The sequence below is a fragment of the Hydra vulgaris genome, chromosome 08 (assembly GCF_038396675.1).
Source record: "Hydra vulgaris chromosome 08, alternate assembly HydraT2T_AEP".
NCBI lineage: Eukaryota > Metazoa > Cnidaria > Hydrozoa > Anthoathecata > Hydridae > Hydra > Hydra vulgaris.
Genome location: NC_088927.1, coordinates 24906765 through 24929000, shown reverse-complemented (window position 1 = coordinate 24929000; position 22236 = coordinate 24906765). Strand labels below are relative to the sequence as shown.

Below are 22236 nucleotides of genomic sequence, written 5' to 3'. Positions count from 1 at the left end.
TAATAATAAATTAAGGAAACGCAAAGGAAACGTCATCAAGAAAACTTAGTAAACAATGTATTGCGTTGTGGTACTAATAAAAAAACACTAAAAAGTATACGGTAAAAACCTGATTGTTGCAAAATTACCGTGTCAGCATTTTTTAATTTTTTAATATTTATAGGTTTTTTGTTTGAAAAACTTTATTTGGAATATAGAAATGTGTCAGATCAAAAAAATATTACTTAAAAGTAAAATTAAAAAAGTTATATTAAAATTGCATTGGATATAATTAATATTAGTAAAATAAAATCCTCTTTAAAACCTTGTCGCCTACTTTCAGGGTTGGTCCATAAAGTACTTACGCCAAAAATCAATCTAAAATCGAATGTCAGAGAAAGTCGTGATTTAATGTTTAATTTTAAAAGTCATATTATATATATATTTTTTTTTTTAAATTTGTTTTAATGACGAATCAAGCAAAAATAAACTTTACTTTTGGCGGGACTTTTTTTTTAGGCACCTCTCTTTAGTAAGTCCCTAAAAAACGAGTCTTACCCAAGTTGTAAATACTTACGCAAGATAGCAGTACTTACGTAAGATATACGCAAGATGAGTAAGCCTGTTTTTTGCGGACTTAAAAAAAAAGGGGGTGTTTAAACTACAAGTCTTACTCAGGGCCAGTGTATAAGGGGTGGCATGTGTGTGCATAGAGGGATACCATACATCCTTTTATGTTGGCAAACTAGGACTTTTAGTCAAAAAATTAACTTTTCTATTAGTTAGTTGGAGAATTATGGATAAGTTGTCAGCTATTCAAAAACATTTAGTTATTAACAAGTATTTATTAATTGTGATAAATTAAAAAAAAAACAATACTAAAGAATTTTTTTTGATTTGTGGGTACGTACTTTTAAACTGAAAAAACTGTCAGGTTCTCAGAGAAAAAATTAGCCAAGGACTCTCAAGCAGCCCGTGAAGCTTTTTTAAGTAAAGTGCCAAAACTAACACATTCTTTTCATTCTCTAAGCTCTTCAAAACCTTGTGAATCAAATATTTTGTGTAATAAAAACTCCTTAAAAACTTCTAGTGAGACCTCCACTTTGTCTGAATCTGACCAAGAGGAAGATAATGTGAGCAACTCTCTGTTGTGTAATTCAACTTCTTCAGCTAGTTTTGCCACATGTTCATTAACTCATTCTTGGACATTTGTAGCCAAAAATCTTAGAAAGCATTGAGAAAAACAAAAAGCCTGAGCATAATTTAAAGCCTATAATAGTTGAAACTGATGATAGTTTTACAATTGCAACTGATTTTTTGCTCAGAAATGACACTTGCAGATTCTTAACTAATGACCCGTCTACTTGGCCGGAACGGCTGGCTTTAAGAGAGAGAGACTGCATCATCAAAATGAATCCAATAGCTTTCCTAAAGAGCAATAAAGATTATTCTAAAACCGAAAAACGCCATTTCTCAAATGAATTTTGATACAGGGTAGCAAGAAATGATGAACAAGTAAGAGGCGATGGCTTATACACTCTCCAGAAAATGATTTAGCTTTTAACCCAAACACCAAAATCATATTTTGGAAAAAAGAAGGTTTCAATAACTGGAAGAAGTTCAAAGAGCAAGCCTGTAAGAGACATCTCCATCTCATTTCAGTTGTTATGAGAAATGGATCGAGGCAACAATCAGGATAAAGAAAGAAAAAGCTGTTGATCAAGGTCTTATCTAACAATTAACAATGAAACAGAACAGTTGAAAAGCATTCTTAAGAAAATAGTGTCATCGATTATATACTTGGCGGGCATAATATTGCATTACGTGTTCATCGAAATTATGCACTAAAAATAATGGGAACTTCCTTGGTCTTTATTATTATTGATTACTTGGTCAATTTAGATTCAACTTTGATGGAGCATTTACGGCAAATTGAAGATGGGAAAGACGTTCACAAATTTTAAGTGTCAATATTTGAAATGAGGTCATAAACCTCTTAACTTCGCATATAAAAGAAGGTATTGTGGACGGGATGAAGTGTCGAAATTATTTTTTAGTTACTATGGATTGAACACTAGACCTTAGTCAAAAAGACCAAACTTCTCAAATCATTCGCTATATTCATGAAAAAAATGAAGCAATAGACGTTGCTTGAATATATATATATTTATCTTTATAGGAGATTGGTAGGTGATGTAAGTATTAAAGTATCGGTGACAGCACAAAAAGTACAACCTTACTGGAGGGAGGAGGCGCGACCTTACTAGAGGGAGGAAGCGCCGCAACTACGTTTGTACCAGGCGCCACCAACCCTAGAGACGGCCCTGGTTGTGAGCCCACTGCTGTGAAAAACCAAAATCCATGTGATACGCCGTTTGACTGTTAAAAATATAAAAGTTTTGTGAAGCTCAATGTGAAACTCAAAAAGTTTTTGAGTTTCACATCCTTAATTTATACCTTAACTAAACTTTTAGTTTATTAAGTATATTTATTAAGTATACTTTAGTTTATTTGTATATTTAGATTTGTCACGATAGCAATTTTTTGAATAATGACAATAGTTTAAATAACGGTAATATTTAAATAAGGTTGTAAAATTATGTGAGCGCTAGTGCACTTTCACACCCCCTCTCCCCCTCCTCCTTTTTTTATTGCAGATTATGAAAGATCGTTGCTTAAAATTAAGAAAATTGTTTCCATTTTGTTTTTTTACCAACCCAAACCTATGCTTGAAGAAAAAAAAACTCCCTACAGAAACGCTAATATTGCCATTTTCTTAACACCATTATATTTTGTTACTTCAAGCAATGTTGATATTGAAAACGACATGGTTTTCACGGTTTAACACTTAGCAATATAATTGCTTATATTAGAAATCTTTTAATATAAAATTCCAAACGGCATTGATAACTTAAATGATTAATTACTTCCTAAAATCTTGCATATAAGATCTTTTGAAATTTGACCAAAATAAATCAGTAAAAAATCGCTTTAAAGTAATTTAATTAACAGCTCCTTCTAAACTTCATGACTCTTCGATTCCCATCAATGATTGAGTTTGATTCTATTTCTCTGACCCAAATTAGATTAAGATTTGCAAAAAATTTGGACGCTACCATTCGTTAGTGAAGAGAGTTTGGTTTGATTGCAGAAACTATATGTAGTCCTTTATGTGCCTTTATGTGCCTTGCAAAATTACTCACGGGCTGTGGACCTTGTTATTTGGAGACGTACGGTTAAACGCTGCAAAAGAACTTTCAGTATTAGAAAAAGGAGTTTTTTTGAAAAATCTCATTTGGAATTATGGCAAATTATCGGCATAACGTACATATGGTGTAGAACCGCCGGGTCAAGCTGCGCATTATCTTATAAAGATATTAAACATGAATTGAACATTGGCAGTCAACATTCAACTGTTGATTGGAACCAATTTTGCCGAGACCTCTGTGTTTCCTATTTTATTAATTATCCGGAACCAATAGGAGGACTAGGACGTGTTGTTGAGATTGATGAATCTCTGTTCTCAAAAAGAAAATATGAAATCGGGCGCTTAGTACCACAGCAATGGATATTCGGTGGTTATGAGCCGGGAAAAAAAGAAAGGCTTTTTAATTCCTGAAGCAAATCGCGACGCAGCAACTTAATGCCAATTATACACCTATGAATCCTTCCAGGTTCAATAGTATGGAGTGACATATGGACTGCATACAAAAACTTACCAGCGCCCACATACCTACATGGCACAGTTAACCACAGTGTAAACTTTGTTGACCCTCAAACAGGTGTAACAACAAATCATATTGAAGCGATGTGGTGTCAAGCAAAAGCGAAAATCAAATGATGGGACCTACCAACCGTGAGATGATTCCAGACTACTTGTCAAAATTTATGTGGGCGCAGCGTTTTAGAGAACACCATTTCTTTCATTTTTTGGAGCAAAGTTGTTTCAAGCTATCCTGTCTAATCTCCGCTAACAAACGTTGTCTTTGTCAACCTTATTTTAACATACTAGAAAACTATTTTAAATCAATTTATAAAAATGAGAAATTAGCAGTTACAAAATTATAAAAACGTTTTAATTAATAAAAGTTAATTATAAGCGAGACTAGGTTTTTTCAAACCGCGATGAGACCAAGACGAGAAGTTAGTACTTCTCGTGAGACCGAGAACGAGACGAGACGAGACGAGAAATTTAACAAGTTTTGAAAACAAATTTATTAAAATCCAAGTAAAAAAAAAAAATGTAAACATGGTTTTGACAAATAGACACAAATGACATTTGTCAAATGTAAACAACTTTTTCAAATATTAATTCAGAATTTTTTTGCCAAACTTTTCCAACAAGACAATTTTTTCTCCGATTAAGATGATTTGTTCTACTTTTTCTGGGTGTAAGTTGTGTCTGGATGATCGGACGACATTTTCACCTGAGCTAAAAACTCTCTCTGATTTAAACGAACTTACTGGAATGGCTAAAATTTATCTAGCTAATAAAGAGAGTTCTGACAATGTATTTGAATGCAATTTCCACCAATCAAGAATCGGAAAGTCTTTTTTGGCATCAGGGAGATATTCATACTGGCACATTTCGCTCAAAATAGGATTCAGTTCAGATGTTGGCTCTTGTGTTTCAAGTCTGACGTTTAACTTGCGCTTCAGTTTGGAATTAGGGGACAAATCTGCTGAAAGGACTCTGGCAACAGGTTGGCACTCAATATTATCCTTAACCTGTGAGGCTAACCATTCTTTTGTTGTTAGAAATTGTAGAGCTTCAAGTGAAGTCCCTTTAAAGCAGGATTTAAGTATTTTGCTGCAGCACTCAATAAGTTTCCAGTGTGACTAAGAGGAAATCTTTTCTCAATGCAGCTTTTTAATGTTTTTTGCATACAAGACACCGTAGGCATTTTTTCCATCCGTCTCAATAAATTGATCAATTTTGTCATGGATTAAATAAAGAGAATCGGCGACAGTGTTAATTGCTGGAATAGACTCAGCCGACCACGTTTCTGTAGCTTCTTTAAGTAGTGCAAAAATTTCTACTGCTCCCTCGATTGATTTCCACTGTAATGCACTGATGGTCTTTGAAGTATAAATATCTTCATTTGCACATAAGCTGATAATTGCACTCTTTAGATGTAGAACAGAAGCCATGCAATCCAGTTCACTATTCCATCTTGTATCAACAGATTGGCGTAACTGTCTAAAATTGATTCCTTGAGCGTCTGATTCTGATTCAAGCAACTCAGCTGCAACTGTTGACTAATGAGTTAAAGAAGCCAAATCTTTGCATGTTTGCAACGCATCATCTATTCCAGCAGTCATTCAAAATGAGTCTCGAACTGCACATTGCAAAATATGATTGTTGCACAAGTATTGGTCAAGGTGCTTTGACAATTTGACTGCAAGTTGTATGTTTCTAGCCTGGTCGTTCACGCAGTACATTGGCAAATCAGCAGGCAAATTTAGTTCTTCTAAGAAAGAATCCAGCTTTCCTTCAATTAAGATACCTGTGTGTCTGCCTGGGAACTGTTGGACATGGGGTGTCCAGTGATGTAGTCTCCAATTTTCGTCAATAGTATGAAAAGTCCAAGAGATGTAGCTGTCCTGAGCTCTAGAATTCCAAAGGTCAGAAGTAAATGCAGCACTTTTTAGATTTGGCGTAATCTCCGTTATTATGCTCTTCATTCCAGCTTGAACTTCTCTTGACCAAATTGAAAGCTTTCTTGAATATGTTGTTCTGTGATGAAGGCTCAGTTTAGGGTTTGCAATGTTAAACAATTTCTTGAAACCTCATCCTTCGACTGCTGAAAAGGATGCCAGATCAGTGCAAAAGTAATCCAGCATTGCAGAGTCAAACTGTTTTTGAATGGAATTGCTTTCTCTTATTTTGGACTTTGTTTCAAGCATTTCGACCATGGTTCGTTGTTTCTTCGTAATCTTGGCTGTGTTTTTTTTTGAGGTGACGATGAAGTCCGCTTGTGTTTCCATCTTTTGTTTTCAAAGAATTTTTGCACGCCTTGCATTCAGCACCGTCACTTGTTTTTTGAAAATATCTCCAGATTTTGTTTTTTCTTGGTGACATTTTTGATCGTTGAAATGAGGCAAGAATATTTCTTTTCAATATGAGCAATATGTGTCAAGTTGAACTCCACTGGTAAACTAATGAAACTCGAAAGTGCACCATTTTATACAAAAAGTTTTTGTATTTAAAATCTAATTAAAAATATTTAAAATCTAATTAAAATTTTTTAATTAGATTTAAAAAAAAAATCTAATTAAAAAATCTAATTAAAATCACGGAGTCAAAATATTAATGAATTAAAAAAACAAATTATTAAGCATTTTGTAAATTATAACAATTTTTAATTTGGAAAATAGTATAATTTTCCAAATTAAGCGAGGAACGAGAAATAGAATTTTCTATTTCTCGTTCCTCGCGAGAAGTCCCACTTGTCACGAGAAACGAGAACGAGACGAGATCTCGCTTTATAATTGATGGTTAATAAAAGTGGCAACTTTTGTAATAGTTTTGTTTAAAAACTGCATTTGTTACAGGAATGTTTTAATTTTAAGTATTAAAAACCAGGCTACTCACTGTTAACATGGCGGTGGTTTTTGAATTATGGAATTAAAACTAAACATGTAAGAAAATGGCGAATATTAGCGTTTTGGTAGGGAATTTTTTTTTCTTCAAGTCAAAAATAGAGGACTTTGGGTTGGTGAAAAACATAATGGATACCAATTTTCTTCATTTTAAACAACAATCTTCATTTTAAACAATAATCTGCAATAAAAAAAAGGAGGGGGGGGGGGTGCGAAAGTGCACTAGCGCCAATTATGTGTAAATAGAAAAAAGTTATATAGCTTAGTTAATTGGCAACTGAATTGTACATACAACTATAAAAATTATATTTCTCATAAAAAAATTATGGACCCTTAATTTTTTATTTACTAATTTATTTTTAAGTGTTTTTCCTTTTCTTTTGAAACAGCCGTGCCGCAGTGGTCAAAGTGCTTGCTGCAAGGATCTGCAAATTTAAATAGAAAAAGATATGAATTTCTTACTTAAATATGCGGTACTCTGTAACCATAAGAACTTCTTCTAGCACCTTTATAATCAACCAGGTAAAAAAATGAATAGCACTACGAACTCAATATGCTTAGGTCTCACACATTATTTTTCTAAAATTGATCTTTATTTAATTTTAATACATAAAACACTTAATATAATTAAAATTAATAAAGTCAAAATAATTTAATTAAAAAATTTATAAACAATTAGTTCTTCAGCTTTTTAGAAATACAAATAAAATAAATAAAGAGTAAAAATTACAGCTGCGTAGCAACCTAGGGGCTACGCGGGGCTGTGCCCCGGGGTCCTCAAGCTCCGGGGGCCCTCAAATCCTTACCAGAAATCTCGATCGAACTGAACTTTTAGATATTTTTCCCATTTTCAAAATAAATATGACAAGTTGCAACTTGCAACCCCACTTTAATCATGACAACTCAGATGAGAGAAACTCAAAAGTTATGCCTAAGGAATTCCCCTAAATTCTTTCTGTAGGTTGGCAGTGTTGTCAATTTGACGGATAGTGATATGTGCGTCATTCCCTAACGACAGTTGTAGCGTATCAGTTTGTTTCTCTTTCCTTTTATTTTACTTTTAACGTCGTCAGTGAACAGTGAGTACCTACCTACTCGAGCACAATCTAAATTAGATTGTGCTCGATTGATAGTAGGTAGATAGTAGTAGGTATTTGATTAAGTATTAAATAATATATTATGTTTAATGCTGCGCAAGTTAACGCGTTATTACCGCGATAATGCATTAATAAATTAAAGCCGACAATTAGTTATGAAGCAATTTTCAAGTTTTCCTGTCAAATTTTCACAGAAACCTCTTTAAAAATGGCTGTATTAAAAATAGTTGGGGCCAGGGTTGTAAAAAAATGGTGTATGACACACCTCTCCCCTAAACAATGAGTTTCATTAGAATCAGTCAGCGAAATGTATCTTAGTTTGCAAATGTGAGAGAGCAAGGTTTTTTTTTTAATTGGTAAAAAAAATAAACACACTTATTTAACAACTGTTCTCGTTGGTTCTGGTATGGGTGTTTTGGCATACGCAGGTACATATATATTTAACCGAGCAACTTTAACGGTTTTTGTTTAAAAACTTTGAACTCTTTTTTTAAAAAAATATCTAACATTCTTTAAATTAAAACTTTTTCAGTGGTCAAAATAGTATTTGATTTCAATATTTGTAACATACAAGTTTGTAATATTAGTCTGAAGAATGTATACAATATATATATCTCTAACTTTTTTTGCATTTCTCTTGTTTTGGTTCTGTTTTGGTTTTTAGCTAAAAAAAAGTCTTATTACCCGTTCGTAAAAAAATTTAGAAGCTTTAGATATGAATTTTACAGATCTTTCTACTAATTGGGAATTGTTTGCCAGATCAGTAAGAGAGAGTTTATTACCTGTTTGAATTGCTTGTAGTAACTTATTTGAATTAAAAAAAACTCAAAGACTCATCCTTTATAGAAGAAACCTCAATTAAGTCGGTTCAAACATCAGCGTTGAAAAGCTTAACTGCCATAGCTTTGATTTTAAGTTTGAAATTTGAATCAATTTTCCTGGATACCTAATTTGTAGGGTTTGATTATGAGCTCAATCAATTAAAACTTCATCATCTAATAGCATTGCATAAAGAAAGCTTTCTTCACAGCGTCGGTCAAAATTACCCTGAAAATTTACCAATACATTATTTTGAACTCTGTTATCTCCTGTTTGTTGATAAACTGTATTATTTTAGAACAGAAAAAGGATTATTTTCATTAGTAAAAGTTAGACGATGTTTATATTTGGTGGTTTGACACAAGGCAGGTTTGACACAGTTTGACACCCCATTATTCTTGTATTTCATTGTCTTGCATTTTCAAAAATTTATTTGTTCATTTCATAAACTAATTAATTTTTGTCTTTTTTTCTATCTATACCAATTACTTTTAATTGTAAAACTTCTTGACGGTGCATAGTATCATTTGAAGTAGCCACTCTTGTTTTTTCACAAACTACCCTATATTCAGTTATTACACAGTCAATTTTAGATTTCAATTCACATCCCCAAAGCCATGAAGGCGTAGGTGTGGTTACAAACCTCTCTCAATTCTATAACTCCAAAAAAACGAATCTTGAAGGACAAGCCCGCTGCGTAAAGGAACAAGTTGAGCGTGGTACTAGCAGGGCCGTGGTGGGGATTAAACTTGGAACTTCTCGCTTATGTGGCAAGCGCTTTAACACTACCTTACTACCACATTAATTTACGCAGTCGTTAGCATTACTTACTTCATATCATACTATTATTTTTCATTAACTATTTGCTCTTCAAACTAGTCACTTCCAACTGTATCTAAAGTTAAGGATTCAACACTAAAAATTTTATCTGAATCAACTTCAGATGTTGTTTGAAGATTTCTCTGTCGAATTTGCCATACAGTAGCCTCTTTTTTCTCTCTAATAAAAAATTTTACAACCCTTGTTGCCACTGCTTGGTCCACAATACCTAAATTCCCACTTCATTTTTGTCCTATCTTGCATCATTTGTCCTTTAAATATTCTCTTACCATAACAGGGACCTAAAACAAGTAAGGTATTATAAAATTGAAAGTGTTTTAATTTAAAGTGACAAGTCGATGAAATATAAAGTTTCGGTCAAATGATTAGAGATAAGCAATTAATGCTCTTTTTTATATACTTAATCTACCATTTTTGTGAAGTGTATTTGTAAATGCATAATGATATTGGTAAAAAATATTCCATGTGTTACTTTTTTCACAGTGACAAACTATGTTTCATTGTGCCCTCACTTTTCTCGACATCAAGCTAAATGTTTGTTGTTTTACTATCAAATTATATTCATTTTTGAAAAATTTGCTGCAAAGGTTTCTGCAAACCTTGGAAGGTTGTGGTGGTGGGGAGGGCGGCGGTTTCCGGGAGGTTTGGGTAGGGTACTGGATTTCTAACTACACATATAAAATTCTTATCACTTAACATTCAAAAAAATTGTTTTAAATTATATTCACCTATCTTAACAACTATTAATAATTGGAATATCACCCTGACAAGCAAACAGATCAAGCAACATTTCCAGTTCTTTTCTAACCAACTTATAATGGGTATATGGACTCTGCTTGAAATGTTCTGGAAATTTTATTTTTCAATAGGTTATCATTTATCAAAGGTTAAAATAACCAACTTTTGTCACGTCAATTTTATATTTCATTTAGTTTATATTTATTTAAGTAAAATATATTTTGGAAATTTAAATATGTTATAAACAAATAATGATGTTACGATTCCACATAAAAACATTATATAAACAACTCATAATATATTGTTAAGTTATTAGACTAATAATTAATTAGTTACCAGTCCAAATGTCCAAAAGTCCTAAAGCATGATATAAGCAAATAATAACTTTATTTATCCAATTAAAGGCATAATATAACTATTAATGTTATTTAATACATAACAACTGCACGATAGTTAAATAAAAAACATAGCGAATGCGTAACATGCAATACTTAATAAGCAAAATAATTTTTTTTAAGTGTTCATATATTATGTATACACTTAATAACAATTAGTTTACGTATTAGTTAACTAATATCTATCAAATATTTATATAACATTTATCAAATTTGATAGATAATTTTTTTATCAACCATAAAGCGCTGTTGTTTGCTCTAAATTTTTCAATATCATAACTTTCAAATGCACTGATCTCAAAATATAACTGGATAGCGTATGCGGCAAATTTTTTGAAGCCAGTTTTGGCCTCCCAAGATGGCGACGGTTTCGGTTAATTACAAATGAAGAAATTTTTGTTACGAACTTATATGTCATTTACATATATAAATATTATATAATGTACATGCCTCAATTATAATTTTTGGTTTTACATAACAATAATTAAAAAAAAAAAAGGCAATATTACATATTTACGTAAATTTCTCTATTGTTTAACAAAATATATTCTAAACAAGTTTGTATAACATCTTGCTTTATTAAAGATAAATAAATGTTATTAAATAAGATAAAAAATTTTAGTTTTTTTTAATTAAGAATTAGTTTATTTAACATTAGTAAAGAACAAATAAGGAACTAGTAGTTATACAAGTTAACAATTTCCAAACAACTTTCGAATAATTATATATATATATATATATATATATATATATATATATATATATATATATATATATATATATATATATATATATATATATATATATATATATATATATATATATACATATTTATTTTTCTAGTTAATTTGGCAGCCAAACTGCCAAATGAGCTAAAACAAGGAAAAGATATTGTTATCACTTATAGTTGAGTCAAACATGAGGAGCTAGATCAATTATTATTTTCAAGAAATCGACTGATCTCAAAGCAGCACTTGCTAATGCATTTTGAATTCCAATTTAATTTGGAAAGAGGCAATCTATTAAAACAACCAATTAATTTGGAAACACCTTTCTGTTTCTTTGCATATGATATAATCTATTTGAATACAAAAAAACTTTGATCCCAACATATGGGATCAAAGTTTTTTTGTATTCAAATAGATTGTTGCAATTTGGAATATCTGCATTATCGTGATCACTAACTGTTGGTTCTCTCTCCAACAAATCATATTTTCTTATTAATTCAATTCCAGTAAAAGATATTTTAGTACTAAAATCACCAAAAGAATCGTCTAAAACATATATATGAGTTTTATCTCTGATGCCAATTGAACGATACTTTGCATAAAAAGTTATTTATATGTGAATTGTTGGCAATTGATATTGCTGTTAAACATTTCTGCAGATCTCACAGCACCAAAAAAGAGCTCTATATGGTTTTGACTGAGCTTATATGATAATAAATAATTTAATGGTGAACCTTCTTTTTCAACCCAGTCAAGAAATACCTTGAGCAGATTTAATTGCTGCCAAATATCCAATGAAATCAGTTTTTCGATTTTACAAGATCATTTGTGTAGCAGTAATCTCTTTAAGACTAATGATATTCTTTAGCAAATCATTTTCTTGAACTTAATGTCATATAATCAATCTATTATGCAAATAAACTCAACAACATATTTATAAAATTATTTAACAGCTATTTACAGTTCATTAATATAAAAAAAAGTCAGCAAGCTGTAATATATAACCATAATACTTAATAGCAGGTAAGCAGGATATTTAATTAAAGTTAAAGAGATATTTCAAAGAGAAGGAAATGTAGCGGATTCAACAGCTGCAGTTATTGTTGACAAGTTTTCTTCACACTTTTATTGAAGAATATGAGTAAAGATATTAGTTATAATTTTCATAACTCTAATTCACAATAAAAAAATTCAATCAGTACTTGAAAATTCAAAACTGGTATCAGTGAATTCACTACTGAAATGGTTGATTTTGTGGAGATCTACAAAAAGGCTACTGAGAAGGATAACAAAACTTTGCCTTCTTTCCTCAACATTTACAATTTTATGCTAAAGGATATGTTAGATGCTGTGTTCCACTCTGTTGCAATTCTATACAAGATATTTAGTACAATTCCAGCAAATTCAGCAGAGTGTGAGAGAGTTTTCAGCAAACTGAAACTTGTCAAAACTCGTCTAGCAAAGCGGTTGACATCAGAGCATGTTGGGTATCGTGTTCTCTTGTCAGTGGAACATGAAAAAATGTGGAATTTGATCCATCAGACATAATAAAAAATGCTAATACAAATGAGTTACGTAATATTTTGTATCCATGAAAAACTTATTTTAGTATAAATATAATTTTCCTTAATATCTTATTTGTCTCTCGTTAAAAGTACTTCCCTGGGCCCATCTTCTGGAAATTCGTACCTGCTTTTCAGGTTCCGCCCACGTCTCTGTCGTATACTTGCTGAATATAATATTTAGCGAGTAAATGATAAAAGCTAAAAATTGGAGCAGGTAAATTTTATTCCATTAAATGGTGTATTGCTGACAGTACTCAAAAACACTAAAATCAGCGTGGAGTTATGCGGAACATTTTTGTTCTTGTACCACAAATAATGTGTTACTAACAAAAAAAAATTTTTAACTAATATTTTTTTTCATGCTGAGTGATAGCTTAAACCTAATAATCTTTGGAAAAAATTTATTCATTTACATTGTGAATTGATACAATTTTAATAAATAAATAAAAAATACTAACACATTAACTACTCTCTCCATAAAATAAATATCTTTATATATATATATAATATATATATATATATATATATATAATATATATATATATATATATATAATATATATATATATATATATATATATATATATATATATATATATATATATATATATATATATATATATATATATATATATATATATATATATATATATATATATATAATATATATATATATAAATGGATTTTCAAAATACTTGTAGCTATTAAGCTATAATGTAAATGACGATAAGATTGTTAAACTATTGATAACTTTTGTGTGTTATGTTATAGATAATATATAAAACATGAAAAGAATTGATCTTCTTCAAAAAATTAAAGAGCTAGATTTCAATAAAGTTAATCTGCTTGAATCTTTGTTTAAAGAAGTTTTAAATGTTTATAACCTTCATGAAGATGACTTCGATAAATCAGAGCTTAACAACTTAAAGAATAAGTTGTCTGTTTTTAAAACAAAAGTGGGAGCTAAGTTGGATAAGCATAATAGAAACTATGACAGATTGATTTTAAAAGAAGATGTTTGGCTGCAGGTAAAGAAACAGAGTTATTTGTTAATAATTTTCTTCATGCAATCATTCTATTTAATTAAGTTTCTATTTACAGGAGGAGTTTTTCCCCGATCTTGTTAAAAAATTAAATTTAAAAAAGGTCCAGGTAGAAAAAATAAAGTTTGGGAAAATCTTGGTGAAAGAAGAAAAAGAGCTAAAATTGCCCATTTAGCTGAAAACAATCACGAAGCACTGGCCTTTTAAAAAGTGCAGCAACTGAATTCAACATTAATAGAAACAATTTAATTTTTATAGTAAAGAAAGCTTTGGACCCAGATAAAGCAAATGAAATTAGGAAAAACGTGTCTATGCTTAAACCTGTTAAAATGAAAGTTGAAGATGCTCTCAGTCTAAAAATTCAATGTGATCTGTCCGATGAACAATATCAGATAATCAGAAATAGCTCCTTATCACAAAATGCAAACATCTATCCGTCTCTTTATAAAATTTTAATTGAGAAAAAGAAATGCTATCCTGATAACTTTTTCAGAAACATCCGCAGTTTGCTTCCTTTAATCTCTGTTTAATCACACACTGTGTAGAATCTTGAGTCTAAATAGTTGCAACAAAATATTTTCTGAATTATCAGTTAAAGATATCAATCAGCATGGAATGATGCATTTTAAAGGCGGTTTTGATGGAGCGTCTAGCCAGAGTCTGTATAAACAAAAATATTTAGATACAACTCTAGATGAAGTTATTATGAAGAGATTAATGAAGAGAGTATTTTCCAAACATCTACTGTGCCTCTTAAACTGACTGTTAATGATACATTGATATGGTACAACAAAAAACCATCTAGTACACATTTCTGCAGACCAGTATGTTTGCAGTACAAAAAGGAAACAGATATGCTAATTAAAGAAGAAGAGGAACGATTACGAATTGAGATTCAGAAACTTGAACCATTTGTAGTAAGTTTAGAGTCAGAACCGGCTGATTCATCTATGATGACAGCAATCATAAAATATAATTTGGATTTGACTATGTTTGATGGAAAAGTTGTTAATGCTCTGAAAAGTACTACCTCTTCTCAAAGCTGTAATGTATGTTCAGCAAAGCCAACAGAGCCAACAGAGATATATGAGCCTTTGAGGAATCGAATACTTTCTCTGAGATAACTGGTGAAGATGTTGACATCATTTCTAGACATAAAACAATTTTAAAAGCAATTTGTTCAGGATATGATTTAGATCCAAGCTCTTTTCAAAATTATTGTAATGTCACAACAAATAAAATTCTTTCTGAATATAATTGGTATGTTATTCCTCCAAGCGTTCACAAACTTTTAGAACATGGTTTACAGATTGCCGATGCATTAGAACTTTCCATTGGAGTTTATTCAGAAGAATCACTAGAGGCTCTTAACAAAGAGATTACAAATGCAAGATTAAACCATTCTTGCAAAATTTCAAAGATACATGTTATGAAAAACCAGTTTAACTATCTTATGATAAGGAGTGATCCAGTTATATCAAGCATCCAATTCACTAACCATAGATGTGAAAATGGGAAATTGCTTCCAGTAGAAGTTCTTTCTCTTCTTAAACAGTCGTAATTCTTTTGTGAAATTTTTTATTTATAGTTAAATTTGCTATCAAAAAGTAAAATTTTCTATGAATTAAAATTTACAATAGTTATAATAGTAATGCTCAGAGCATTCTATTATATACTCTTTGTTGATGACTAAATTATTATTTTTTTTTTTTTGAAAATTCTTTCAATTGTTGTTTTTAGGAGGGACCCGGTAATAATAATGACTTAAATTTGGATGGTAGTGTACTGTGTGATCACGCCTAATTACAAGTTGGAGTGAGTTAAAAAGAGATTTAAAAGTGAATTATGTATTATGCTAACTATTACTTGATTCGAGAAATGAAATTTAAAAAAAAAATCTGCTTGCGCGTGTAAAATTTCATACGCGCGTATTTTTTAGATACGCGCACGTTTTGCTGGTTGTTTTGCGTAAAAATAACTTAAAATCACATAATTGATTTTTAGACAAAAAAAAAATTATAACTATTCATTTAATACAATGCGATGGTTATATAGTTTTTGCCGTTTTTTCTTCACTTTGAGTCACTGTGCGGTGGAGTTGATAGAAATAAAGCTGTAGCCGCTGCAAAGCTGAATTTTCCTATTATCGTAGTGCTTCAAGTTTGAAGTATCACTTAAAAGCAGCACACACTCTTGATGCTAGCAAATCACCACATTGTGCGATTAGTCGCGATTAAAAAATTTAATCGTTGCCTAGCACTAATTATATTATATTATTATACATTGTATAAACAATACAACATTAGATTTTTTAATATTGTATTGTTTAAGTAAATTAGAAAACTAAAATTATGGATAAAAAGAAGAAACCCCAGGTCTTGTTAAGAAGCGTTACAGCTCGCATTTTGTCTGCGAAAAGGCGATTTGCCTACGCGTTCAGCAGTTTTGCGCTACGCAAAATCTTTTAGAATATTTGAATTTTTTTGAAATTGAAAATTTGAAAAAAATTGAACCCGTCATTTCGAAAAGGACTTAAGTCAAAAACTTTTAACAATTAGTTTATGAGTTTGAATTAAAAATTTCTGTATGATTTGTGTTTTTTCTATTAAAAATAAAAAATACATAAGTTATATATGTTCTTTATTTATCTACTTCTATGTTTAGTTTCTTTAGCAACCTAGACATTATTTTAATAAAAATCATATTTTTGTTGATTTTGAAAAGTTTTAGTAAATGGACCCTTTCGAAATGACAGGTTCAATTATCTTTTAATGCTGTTAACGTGGCGTTTATTCGGAAGAAATAAAGTCGTAAGTAAAAGCGATTGTAAACTAATATATTTTATGTTAACGAAACAGTTTGTTTAATAATTTTTTTTTGTTGTTGTTAAAAATTAGTTTAAAAAGTTAAATGTTTTAAGTTTTATATTAAGGAATTAAATATATAAATTCCTTTTAAATATAAAAATTATTTTTTGTCATAATATTTTAAAAAATGCACGATTTATTTTGATGTAAATACTTTATTAATAAGATATTTTGTTTATTGTTAATTCAATAACGTAAAGTTTTAATGACGTTCGTTTAATTTATGAAAATAAACTTTGATCACGAATATTTCATCAGTAACTGATAAATAATAAAAAAAAAACTCTTTATTGTTTAAAAACATTAAAAATAGTTCACAAAATAAATAAGAAAAATTTATCAGCAGTTAACAAAATAACCAAAAACCAACTGTAAAATTATAAGAAAATAGACAAATATTATTTAACGTTTTATGAAAAAAATATTTTTTTCAAAATTAAATTTAGTTCATATTTGAAAAAAATGATAAAAATGATTTTTCAAATAGGAACTTAGATTTTATTCGTAACTTTGGTTATAGTGAGAAAAAAAAAACTGTATGATTTTTAACGCGTTAATAAATAACTTTAATTACAATGCGGTACTTGAAAAGATGCTAGTGACACAATATAACTTCAAACAATACAAAATATATTTGCTGAGTTGAGTTACTTTGAAATGCGTTACGCGTTATCGTTACGCAGCGAAATCTCGTAACAAGGCCTGAAACCCAGTGGTGCATTTAAACGCAAACAATGCCAAGAAAGAGAAGATAGTAAACAAAAATTGCCCAAAATTGACAAATTTTTAATCAGCCTTCTGCAAGTACATCTGGCCAAAATATTTCTATTGATAGTGACTCAAATAATGTGGTAACTACAGTGTTGGTTGAGAAGCCTACTGAAAAAGATTCGACAATTATTGTAGCTGGAGATCATGTGAAAGGGGATGACGTTTGCATTACACACATCAGAGCGGAGTGTTTAGAGGAATCACAGACTACTACATTTTTCAAAAATGTGTACGACAAATCTTCTTATGACTTGGGAAACTTCACGAAGAAAATGTTAAGTGATAACGAAAAACGTCAAATTCTTGATATGGGGCTTTTACAGCCTTCAGGACCTTTCCAACAGACATCAACCAGAACAATAGGTGTTTTTCAAAATCGTACTACGTTTCGTGTTCTAAATATGGGCCAGTTAATCGTTTTTGGTAGTGGTATTCCAAAATACTAGACGCTGCCTATTTTCAACCCTGCTGGTTAATTGCTTCACAAAGGAGTAATGTTTGGTGTACGGGAAATCGAGATTGGAAGCATTTATCAGAAAGAATTAAACAACACAGTTATTCGATTGGCCATTCGGAAGCATGTACTGTGTATGAATTTTGGAAAAAAAACGATACTAATACTATCGACAAGGAACTTGAAAATGAAATTCGCAAAGAAGCATCATTTTGGAAAATGGTTCTTCAAAGGTTATTCGGTATCATACTTACCCTAGTAAAAAGTGCTTTGGCTTTGAGACGACATCAAGAAGACTTAAGTCAGGAAGGATACCACGGAAATTTTTGTCCTTTGTAGAGCTTGTCGCCCGATATGATCACATTTTGCGGCAAGTTTTGGATATGCCCAAAGGTAATAAAAATTATTTCTAAGTTTTTTTTATCGTTTTATTTTGTTTATAATTATTAACTGTTTAATACCAGGACTTTTTTGAATTTGTGTTTTTTTATGTTTTTAGGATCTACAAGATATCTGAGTGCAACAATTCAAAATAAAATGATTGAGAGCTTGGGATTCAAAATTGAAACCCATCTACTAGAACAAATTAGAGCTTTACCGTTTTTTGCCATCATAATGGATACGACACAGGACATATCGAAGGTAGATCAGCTAAGCATTGTTGTAAGGTATGTAGAATAACTAGATCGGAAAATGGACAGCCAATTGATATAGAAGTAAAAAAAGTGTTTCTAGGCTTTTATGCAGCCATCAAACATGGCGCAGTAGATTTAGTCAACCAAGTGACAACATTATTTATCGACAAAAGTATTGATTTAAAAAATTTGTGGGGCAAGGCTATGATGGAGCCAGTGTGATGAGTGGTGTGTATAATGGTGTACAAAAATATGTTAAGGATATACCAACCTAATGCAGAGTACGTACATTGTTTCACTCATAACTTAAATTTAGTTATAAATGATGCCTTGAGAGGTTGTGTGGAAATACAGATTTTTTTCGCAACGTTGCTAGATTTGTATAACTTTTTTGGTAACAGCGTCAAACGTTGGGATCTACTGTCAAAATTCACTGGCGAGTCGGACACCACTCTAAAAAAACTAAATCCGACTAGATGATCCAGTAGGGTCATTACGATATCTGCAATAAAACTTCGTTATTTTGATATTATTAAAGCATTATCAAAAATAGTTCTAAAGAGTCCTAATAAAGATGAGCGTATTGAAGCAGAGAGCATTAAAACAAAAATGCTAAATTTCGAGTTTATGTTGCTTTGCGAATTCATGCACAGTGTATTGAACAACATCAATTATGCATCCGAAACTTTACAAAAATGTGACATCAATTTGAGCAAAGTGAGTAAAGTTTTAGCAGAGACCAAAGCAAAGTTGCAAATTTATGGAAATGATTTTGAATTATTCAAGAGCAAAGCCAGTGAAACTGCAAGAAAGTATGGTATTGATACCCATTTTTAAGAAAAAAGGCAAAGAAAAGTTAAAAAAAAACATTTATTACATGTTGATGAAGCAACTTTATTACAAAAGTGTGACGAATTCCAAAGAAAATATTCAGATATAATAGGCCCAAGTTTTTCACTTCAACTTATCATTATTTACCATCTAGTTTTACCTCAACTAACTCAAGCTTGGACTGTTCACCAATTATGTAAGGAAATAAGGAGCAAATATGTTATTATTCTTTACAATTCCTGTCACTTCTGCAGCAGCTGAAAGGTCATTTAGCAAATAAAAAATTATTTAAGAAATAAGATGGACCAAACTCGACTCCGACATTTATCGTTAATAGCAATTGAAAACAAAACCGCATCGACCCTGGATTTAAACGAAGTCATTGATACTTTTGCGAAAACTAAAGTTCGGAAAAAGTTTTAAATATAATTGTTATTTAGTCAGTAGGTAGGCCCGACCTTTATATAATAAACCCTTGAATCTTCTCTATTTTGTTTTATTAGCAGAACTTACATCAAGTATTAATAGTAATTTATGTTGTTACTGTTTAATATTTTTATTGCCTGCCCTGCAGTGCACAAAAAAGGAGCTTCAGTAGCTTAGCATTTTTAAAGTATTTGTATATTTCATATTTTTATTCGATAAAACCTAATCAGTTTACATAGCAGTGGGGCCCCATTTTTTAATTTGCCCTAGGGCCCTTGATTACCTAGCTACGCCACTGAAAAAGAGATTTTTTTTTTTTCAAACGTAGAAACTAAAATATAAAGCAGTTGGTACCAAACTATGAAATCATTTAAATAAGTAATTAAAGTGCAAGCGTCAGAAATTTCAATTATAACTGTTTTACGCTTTTTTTATAATCTTTTTATTACTTATTAAGATGAAAATAAATTGTTATATACTTTTGAATTCATTTTTTGAATTTTTAAAATTTATATAATTATTATTGAAAATTACAAAGAAATAAACACTTACAGACCAGATATTTTAAACTCCTCATAATATAATTCTACAATAGTTCTGTAACTAAAGACAAAAAAAATGTTTGCAAACTTGTTAATTACACTAACATCATGACGCTGTCAGCAATGGCTGTCAGCAATCGAAACAGAAAAAAATGTACGCTGTCAGCAATGGATAACAGAAAAAAAAGAAACGGAAATTCCTATTTAAGACTGTGATTCATCAAAAAAGACTCATGAATGATCAAATTAATAAAACTTCAATTTATATCAAAAATTAAATTACAGGAAGTCACAAATGCATCGATTGCTGTAAATTTTCACACATTTGTAGAATTTGCTGACACTATTATAAAGAGAATTCTTTAGAAATGATTGCTTATGCTTTTTTTTTTTTTTTTTAAATTTTAAAAAGGGGGTTTAACGTAACTATTATTTGAGCTCATTTATTTTTATAGTTTTTTATGAAAAACTTATTTTCGTGCCTACATTTAGAAATTAATTCCGATTTTTTGTTTAATAAACAAACTTGGTTTGCATGTGTAATTATTTGAAATTTTTCTTGTATGCATAGTATGTATTTTAAGAAAATATTGTTATATACAGGCACTGTTTTAAGGATGAACCAATTCAGTTTAATATCATCAATATTTTTACCTTTTAATTCCCATATATATTTTGACAGCATAGTGTCTTTTGAATACTTTTAATTTTTAAAAGATTGCTTATGATTGGTAAAACAATTTTTCCATTCACCCTCTGTTATGCCAATATATTGTTTATCGGGTACATTCTTAGAGGAAACAACACATTTATATACCACATTTTGTGATAAACAACTTCCACTCATTGGGCAATTGCTTTTTTGTTTACAATTACAATTTTCTGTAGTTTTTTCATTTCGGATTTTTTTTTGCTTAACAAAGCATTATTGTGACCTTTTATAATTCTTTCCATACTTTTTGTGCAACTGTAGCTAACTTTAATTGTATTTCGATTAAAAATTTTATGTAATTTATTAGAGGTCGGGAAATACTTTTTGACTAATTTTAAAAATACTTTTCCTATGTTAGTGGAAACATTTTTGCTATATGGGGGGTTGAACCAAATTACATTTCTAGTTCTATTTCGCTTTTTTGTATTCTTTTTTTCGGGGTTAAATTTAAGTTCAAATTTTTCAAAACCACTTTTTTAAAGGACATCTTTAAATGTTCGTTTTGAGGATTGAATACATTTGATTTAGAATTTGGGGTGGATGATTTGATTTAATATTAATACACAATAATTCATCGTTTGGTTTTTTAAAAGGCTTATATGAATTCTCAGAGAGGTTAAATGTGACATCAAGAAAGTTCACTATTTTTATGTTTATTTCGATTTGAAAGCCAATATTTAAAAAAAAATTTATAATATCTTTTCTAATTTTATCGAGCTGTGGACCAGATTTTTCACGCATTACTATTAAATCATCATCGCGATGAAGGCCTAAATTATTTATATTGATTATTTTACTTAATAAATCTAAAATATATAGTCTAACAAATTCACAAATTTCTGCTCCGTCGTAACTTCCTATTGTTACATCAAAGCAGTCATGTATGTTTTTCTTTTTCCAAATTTCCTTATTAAAATAAAGTAAGGTTCTCCATAATCGAAAATAAAAATGACTGTACATTTATTCAATTTGCAGATATGTTAGATAAAACCATTGATTTTGCAAAAGGTCACACAGCTGTTCCTAATGAAACAATCTGTATAATAGAACAGAGGCGTAGAAAGAATTTTTTGGTGTTTCATACTTCAGTAAGTTTCAGAGTATTATCTACTAGCGTTTAAAAATTATTACCATATAAAATTTGCAACCCCCTCAAATAGAGGGGGGTTTAAACTTTATATGGTCATAATTT

General features: G+C 30.3%; 1 long non-coding RNA gene across 2 annotated transcripts in view; it reads right to left on the bottom strand.

The window, feature by feature from the left end:
• Nucleotides 1-20482, bottom strand: part of LOC105846085 (uncharacterized) — a 51806-nt gene extending 31324 nt beyond the window's left edge. The window contains exon 1 of one of the 2 annotated variants that reach the window (XR_010640001.1): nt 20343-20482. This is a non-coding gene — a long non-coding RNA (uncharacterized LOC105846085). The remainder of the gene's footprint in view (nt 1-20342) is intronic. The other variant, XR_010640004.1, reaches the window with a different exon arrangement.
• Between the last annotated feature and the right edge of the window lie 1754 nt (nt 20483-22236).